General features: G+C 44.5%; 1 long non-coding RNA gene across 2 annotated transcripts; it reads right to left on the reverse strand.

Annotated features, from left to right (window-relative positions):
• Nucleotides 1–2,031: 2,031 nt before the first annotated feature.
• LOC142930987 (uncharacterized) lies at nucleotides 2,032–7,664 on the reverse strand. 2 transcript variants are annotated; one of them, XR_012946983.1, is made up of 4 exons: nucleotides 5,076–7,664; nucleotides 3,764–4,004; nucleotides 3,024–3,159; nucleotides 2,032–2,632 (listed from the first exon to the last, which is right to left on the reverse strand). It is a non-coding gene; the product is annotated as an uncharacterized LOC142930987 (long non-coding RNA). The 2 variants fall into 2 exon arrangements; XR_012946982.1 differs by having other exon boundaries at nucleotides 3,920–4,004; nucleotides 5,076–7,654.
• Between the last annotated feature and the right edge of the window lie 1,012 nt (nucleotides 7,665–8,676).

Below are 8,676 nucleotides of genomic sequence, written 5' to 3' on the forward strand. Positions count from 1 at the left end.
GTCTCCGCTCACACAACCCCGCGCACCACTCACACGAACTGAACGGGGGGTCAGGGGTCAGAGGGCAATGACGTCCTTCGCACACGCGTTGCCGCCGATGCCGGGCAATGGAGATTGTTTAAAGGGCTGCGGGGCGGGGATTTGGAGTCAGTTTTAGAGCGACACACCAATCGCACGCGCGGGACGGGGGGGTCGGGGGTTAGAGGGCAGGGACGTCACTCATACACGCGTAGCCGATTGGGGGGCTGTATTGGAGATTATTTAAAGGGCTGTGGGGGCGGATATTCGGGATTGGTGTTAGCCCGCAGTCACGAAAGCTTTAAATCGAAATTTATGTTAAATGTAATGTGTTGGTGTTAATAAAGTGTTGCCTCCCAAGAAGTTGTGTGCGCCTATCTCAGCCCATTACATATAAGTGTAGACGTGATTATGTAATTCTTGTGTTCATACAAGTGTAGTGACACAGCGCTGACTGCTGTCCAGCAGCGGCAACTGCAGTGGAAAGTTTGCACACACGCCGTTGAGCATATATACGGGTATGCCGGCTGGGCAGAGGAATTGGGGCAAGGGTCATGGAAGACCTCATAGGGAAGCCTCTGGAACCCTCTGGTCGGTTCGAGAAGGGAGGCGTGGATAGGGCAGAGCCAAGCCGCGCCGAGTAGAATATAGAATATAATATAAGCAGCGGAGAGCGAGAGCTCCGGGCTGCCGGTTCTGGGAGTGGACTCGTCTCGTCGTCGCTGTCGTTGACACCGCATTCGCCCAATCATTGCGTGGCCAGACAGTAGTTGGCCTTCTCGGTCGATGCCGTCGGTGCAACACGGACAGGGTCGTGTCTAGGCCGGGCTCTATGGCAACGTGGTCGAGTGAGGCCGGAGTTGGTGTGAACAAGATAATAAAGAGACGATGTCTCCTGCAATTACCTCGTCTCCAACAGTGTGTGCGACACACACCACACGTCGGAAGGAGAACACTTCACAAGTATAAATGCTGCCTGTGTCAGTCGAGTCACATTTGCTCTAATTTATTTTGGTGACCTAAGACAGGAGAAGCAAAATGCACTTATTCTTAGTTTTTTCGGTAAAGTCACGTTGAAGGGAAACAACAAAATAATAAAATATATATAAAACAATAAAAAATTCTCACGACGTTTCGACCATAAGGTGTACCTGAAGATGACCGTTTGAGTTATGGTCGAAACGTCGTGAGAATTTGAAGATGACCATAACTCAAACGGTCATCTTCAGGTGTACCTGAAGATGACCGTTTGAGTTATGGTCGAAACGTCGTGAGAATTTTTTATTGTTTTATATATATTTTATTATTTTGTTGTTTCCCTTCAACGTGACTTTACCAAAAAAACTAAGAATATGAATTACTGCAGTCACGAAAGCTTTAAATCAAAATTCAAAATGCACTTCTTCAGGAAGTGATATTTTTTTCATAATGCAGAGGCTGTGCCTGATACACATCTTTCATGTGTTGTTTGGCAACCCTGGTGCCCAGTAAACGCCATATGGCCAGATCTTTGCATTGAATTCCAAGTATTAATTCCTCCATACTTGTGCACAGTTGAGTTTTTATTCCATTCCCTTCATGAACCATGTCTTTGAACTTTACATCATAGTAAGATAGTACATGCCAATGAATAATTAATAGATGCTTGAAAACATCTATCCCCAATCATCTGCCTGTGTTTGGCCTAAAACCCAATCACCCAGAATGCCCAAATTCACCTTACATACTCTAGGAATGTAAGCAGGTTAATGCTTGGATATCCATCACAATCATCACCCCCAAATGTGAAGACATGTCACGAGACTCGCTGACTTTTCTTAAAATACTTGAGAAATACAAATCATAGCTGAATATTTTCAATTCCATGTGTATAAGCCTTTGTCTCAGATTAATTGTAAAATAAATATACATGTACAATATAAACATTCAAATATCAGAAAATATTTAATGTATGTTGAATTTCTTTCACACTGTACATAACCAACCATGCTAAACAAGACATGATAAAAACAATCCAAGTCATGGGTTGCATACAATATGCAACTTTGGTTTATTGATTACAAGTTACATAAAAGGTTCTGAAATTTTACAATACAGGTATAGTGCAATCTAAATAAGCAAATGTACTTTTACAGTGATTTCCCAAATGTTTATAACTACACAAATACTAGCATGTATGTTCCCAATAAAGTAGTCTCCTTCCAAAATGGCTAAAACCAAAATAAGTTTAGTTGTGCTCACAATATTTTTCACATATCCGTTCTCTTTCAAGTGACATTTGAGTCTGCATGGATTTGCTGTGCAAAATACTGCTGCAACCATTCACTAACTCCAACCCTGAACGAACTTCATCACATTTTTCCAATACTTTGTTGTGGCACTTCCATTAACAGGGCAATTACTGTGCCCCACGGGCCCCACAAGTTCACAAGTAATTGCAATTCACACCACAGCACCTGAAGTACCATTGATGTTTAACAACCATGAATTAGCAGGACCAAGCGAACGTATCCTTCTGAGTACAAACCTCGACCACCGCCTTAAAATGCAGCCATCCTTGTTCTCCTTGATGGTGTCAACCAGCTCTTTCAGACGCGACAGGTGGTACACGGCCCTGAGAAGAGACACGATTGAGAGAAAATTACTTGGTTGACTTATCATGGTGGAAGCCAGAAAAATCTCACCAAGTCTCAGGCGGGTTTGGCAGTGATATTTTGCAAATTTCATCAGCGAGTGGTATGTGAGAGGAAATCGGAGAACCCAGTGAAAACAGAGGGAGTAAAATGCAAAACTCCGGATATAGATTCAAGATTCCATTGCTGTATTACTAACTCCTGGTTACCTAGCAGCCAAAATATATAATATATGCTATTACCAAATAGTCTCCCATCCAAGTAATAACCAGGCTTACCTGCTTAGCTTATAACATTCATAATCTGACATCATACTTAGAGGCGGTGCAGCCTCTATGCTGTGCGTGAGTGTGAATATAAAGATAAATTCACAATGGCATGGAGGGGTTTTCCCAGGGACGATCAGCCCCTAGGAAGACGTCCGTGTTGAAGCTGCCCGGGGAGGGGGCCTCCAAGCCGGGGGATTCCAACTCCATGCGCGCCCTGCTCAGCAGCTCCTCCAATGAGGCTGTGCATCAAGAATCACGCATCGCACGTCACAACCACATGGGTGGCCGCTCAGTCGTCTCTGTGAGAAAAGACTGAATATGTACCTGAAAACATATGAAATGTCATCTGCTATATACAGACTATATATATACACACACACCTAGGGATCTAAGGTCCTCTGACACGGGCTCCTCGTTGGCTACATTCGTAAGGCCGGAGATGTCCAAATCTTTGAGCCACTCTGGGTACTTTGGTCTGCGTTGCGGGCTCTGAGCGGCACCTGCTCTCTTCGTGCTGGTATCCGTCTCGTGGCTGCTGGTCTGGGAGTCCACATCGCAGTCACGCAGCCAGGCCGGGTACCTGAGCTCAGGAATGCTCGTGATCCCCGACACATCCAGCTCATCCTTTTGGCTTGTCAACCACCTGGGATAGGTACTTGTCGCACAGCCGCCGTTCGGCAAGTGCTCACGCCTAGTTGCTTCACTGCTCCGTAAGTACAACAAAACATTCTTCTGGTTAGAAAAGAAATATTTTTTGGGCTTTGCCGACTCATTTAATGGCATCAGGGCCTTGTTGCTTCTCGCTGTTGAGCTCAACCGTTCAGTTGGCTTATTGCCCCTCACCAATGATGCGCCGAGGCTGTGCGCGGTGACCCCGAGAGATGACCGCTTGCCTCTGTGCGACACTGCGAGGTCTCGGTGGGCGCCAGGCGAGCGGAACAAGGACTTGGAGGAACCGTCAACTGGTGCCTCTAGGAGCTGGTCCGTGGTTAGACTGACCGTCGGGCTATAAGCCATGACCGCTGCAGCGCAGCAGTGAGGCTGCACGTGCCCGAGATGAGGTCCTCCACAAGCAGCATGCCACCTGCAATGTAAGACCCACAGACATTTTACTGGTACACAATGAATTTGCTCTCCCCTAGATTCCTTGACCCCTGAACGGCAATCCTGCAATGTTGCCGTACTTTGCACCATCAATAACTAATGATGTTATCCGTTTGTGGAGTTTGTGAGAATATGGGATAAATCAGTGCATGAGCTGTTATTGTTTAAACTTCAGATGTGTCCAGTCTAGGATCTGAAAATTTTGACACAAAGGTTGGAGGATCACTTAGATTTCACAAACTTTACAAACTCGATAATCAGTGAAGTTGCTGGAAGATGACAGGAGAAAGAAATGCATGCACCGACCTATCTGTTCAGACCTATGCTATCCTCTCATATGCGTGTGCTTACTGTGGATAGTTTTCTCTGACATAAAATGAACTCATTAATGGAATTTGCCAAGCATCCCAGTGTGGGACTCTCACGAAAATGTATCTTTAGACCTTATTAAGGGTTTTTTTTTGCTAGGGGAATTACATTACATTCATGATAGCATAGCATAATTGACAAGCACCCAGTACAAGCAAATAAATGGGGTTCTCCTCTCCAATTATCCCCCCTCCAGTCAACTAGCTTCGATACCTTATGAGACCTCCTTTGCCAGTAACAAGATATAGTAATAGGTTTTTACCCTTTTATCTGGCACAAAAACTGACACCTTTATACAAGGGATCATGTTTGCGATAACCACAACGCAAGTAGTCAAAATGCAAACAAGAAGACGCTAAGAATAAGAAGACGCCTTTTTGCGTCTTCTGGTCCAACACCAGTGGAGACTGGGATCTCAGAAAAGCCATCTCGGGTGTGGACCAATCAAATTCAAGGACAGTGCATATTATCAGAGTTGTCTTTTTTGTTTGCATTTTGACTACTTGTGTTGTGGTTATTGCAAACATGATCCCTTGTATAAAGGTGTCAGTTTTTGTGCCAGATAAAAGGGTAAAAACCTATTACTATAGCTTCGATACCATTGCACCGCGTGCACACTCGATAGCCACTCGAGTGCAAGCACCACGGAGCGATTCCTCGCGTGGCGAGAGGCGCAACCCACCCTCATCCACACTGTGCATCCTCCTCTCCTCCGCGCGTCTCCGCTCCGCCATGCTGCACGGCGCTGTGCTCTGCACGTATCCTGGGTGGCGGTGACGCACAGATTCCGCTCTGCTCAAAGTCCTCGATGTAGGCGTCCAGCGCACCGCTCGCCTACGAGCAGCACCGCTCTCCGCACACCACAGGGCTGCGGTAACCCCCGCTTCCGGTCCGGAGCAGCGTGCTGCCCAGGCTGCCGCGAGGGCTTGTGTCCGTCACCGTGCTGTCGCCCGAAGGGCTGTTTGTCTCACCACCGTTGCAGTACATTTTGTACGATTTGGGATGCCTGGACCGGATGGGGCCAGGGAGAGGAATGGCTGTGGCTACAAGGTCACCACTGGTCCTGGTATGGGGGGCACCATGAGGAGCTGCTGTGTGCGGAAAGTGGATCCGCCGTCGCAACGCGATCGCATGGGCCAGTGTCGACCACTTCGCGTTAGGTCTCTTAAGCTACTGTGGCTGTTGTCCTTTTTTCAACAAAAATTCCAGCCTTTCCCATGGTTTCCTTCATCACACCTGCAAGCTCTATGTACAATTGAAGTGTCATAAATGCACTACCTGCCTACTACTACATTATGAATGATATACATTTAAGAATTAGCTGGAGACAACTCCATGTTTAAAACACACTCTATTCAAAAGAGAAGGCTTAACATTTAACATTGGTTAACGTTTGGCATGCACACCTGCATATAAAAAAATTACCGTACTACTAATACAATGAATGCTAAATATTACGTGGTATTACAGTAGTATGACTACTTATATTTATATATTATCGCACCCCCGAAGAGCACGGTTGGCTTTGTACGATGCGAAAGAGGTTCAACACACATACAGAATACAATACTTTCCGAGCACATTATGCGTACCGAACCTCCAAGTTCCTTACCCTACCCTGAATAAGAATGTGTGCGGAGTACAGCTCCTTTTTAAATCCATTGCTGGCTGACAGCTGTCCCATGCTATGCAGCTCCCAGGGGGAGGGGTTATTTACCATACTTCACCACGCTGGTCAGTGTGAGTTTGGTGATGGCAGGGGGCTATAGAAGTGCATTACAACCATGTACTGAATATTGCTGCACTGATGGCAGGGGGCTATAAAAGTGCATTACAACCACGTACTGAACATAGCTGCATTGGTAGCAGGGGCTATAGAAGTGCATTACAACCACGTACTGAATATTGCTGCACTGGTGGCAGGGGGCTATAGAAGTCCATTACAACCACGTACTGAATATTGCTGCACTGATGGCAGGGGGCTATAGAAGTACATTACAGTATACATCCTTTTTCAAACTGTATCGTCAACTGCAGACCACGCTAGTCAATGAACGCTAGACTCCCATCACTCAACTCGCACATCCATACCCTGAACCATACGCCTCACTGCTTTGGCGAACAACAATCAATTATCGTTACGTATCACACTCCATCCACAACTCCTCAATAAATACACCACTTTCATATTGCACACACCGACACCCAGACATAACTTACAGGATATATGTAATATCCACATTCTAACTGCCAAATGGAAAACTATTACAACAGTGCTGAAGTACCCAGTATGCATTCTCTTCAATATTGATGTTTTTGTTTATTTTGTTGCTATTGTACCCACACACAATGGATCTATCTCCCTTGTAAAATAGCAAAGCAACTAGCTAAGTGAGACCATCCCTGTAACAAATAAGGTGAACTCAAACAGTTGATTGACAAAGAGCTGTGCAAATTTTTATTTTATTAAGGTCTGCTGAAGTGACACCGACTGAAGCAGTTCAGTGATGCTACTTTGCAGAGCCGTTCTCTGATTGATTCCCATGTGAGGCTCTACTCACTGTAAGAGTTCAAGAAGTTTCCTCACCTCTTGACTTGACTCCCACAGTGACACAACTGAGAACAATGTATAACACAGATGGTCAATTTTGTTTGACAGAAGAAGAGGACCGAATATCAGGCAAGCCTGATGAAGATGGGGCTAGATCTCGAGATTGAACCCAAGGAGGTAAGTTTCCTGCGTGTCTCTCTGCTATAGATGACAGACACTGTATACAAATAAAAAGGTGTTAGACTGTAATTGCTTCATAATATCACTGCTGGCATACATTCCTTGAGTAGGAGCGCTAAAGATCCCCGCTGGAGGGTATATGGCCTACTCATCTATGCTTGCCAGACGTCTTGAAAGAGATAGCGAATACCCATACTTTACCCCACCATGCACAATCTTAAGATGGATTAATTGTGGCTTACCCATTTTATACTGGAGGGTATAACAGTCTCCACCTTAATGTGGCATGCCAGCTATTTATACTGTAGTAATAAGTGTTCGATAACTGCACGTACATTATGCAATTTGCTTTTGGGTTGTGCCACACGTTGATCGGCACGAGGTGCTAACAACACGTGACACAAGCACGAAAATCCACGCGGCCGTGGACACTCTTCCAAATGAGACCATCCTGTTCCCTTGAACTCTCACCTGGTCAAACAAAGTCTAATAAATACAACTAAATGCACTCATCTAGAGTCTGACGATGAACTTCGTGCCATCCACTAGGAGTCGTTGAGCGGACGCACCACCTTTGTGAAAGTACACGCGCCATGGAACCCACTCACCACCTATGCCGAGATTCTACACATCCAGGCAAGATTCTGATGGTCATTGTAATGATGATCATGATGATGCCGATGATTGTGATGATGATTGTGGTGATGATTGTGATTATGATGGTGATAATGAATGTGATGACAATAATGTTTGTGAAGATTCATCATGGTTGTGATGATAATTGCGTTGATCATGCATGTGATACAGAGTATGATGGTGAGGGTGATGATTGTGATGATTATAATTTATGACGTTCAACGATAATAATCGTAGCACTGACATTACGAGATATCGAGAGACGTAAATATACAAACGGATTAGAAAAACGTACATTTGAAAAAATATGCATATTAGCAACATATTGACTCTTTTTAGAAAAGTGAATGGGCTCGGGAAGGGCACGTTGCTTGAAGGGATGATGTCTGCTGGCCGAAAATGACATTGGAGTGGCAGCAGAAGGAGAGAACGTGCCCAAGATGATGTATATCATAGAGATGGCGAGATAAGATTGGCTCATGTGCGTGTGCTCATGACTGGAGATATTGGTGGGACAACTTGAAGAGTGGGTGGGGTATGCAGTGGAGGCTTTTGGCATATTAATTGTTGCATTATAGGACTTGTATTATAGGACTTGTTGTATTATAGGACTTGTATTATAGGACTTGTATAGAATGTTGTATTATAGGATGGTTGTATTATAGGACTTGTTGTATTTTAGGACTTGTTGTATTATAGGACTTGTATTATAGGACTTGTTGTATTATAGGACTTGTATTATAGGACTTGTTGTATTATATGACTTGTATAGAATGTTGTATTATAGGAATTGTTGTATTATAGGACTTGTTGTATTATAGGACTTGTTGTACTATAGAACTTGTATTACAGGACTTGTTGTATTATATGACTTGTTGTATTATAGGACTTGTATTGTAGGACTTGTTGTATTATA

The sequence above is a fragment of the Petromyzon marinus genome, chromosome 46, assembly GCF_048934315.1.
Source record: "Petromyzon marinus isolate PM22_M1 ecotype Great Lakes invasive population chromosome 46, UKy_Petmar_22M1.pri1.0, whole genome shotgun sequence".
Classification (NCBI taxonomy): Eukaryota; Metazoa; Chordata; class Hyperoartia; order Petromyzontiformes; family Petromyzontidae; genus Petromyzon; species Petromyzon marinus.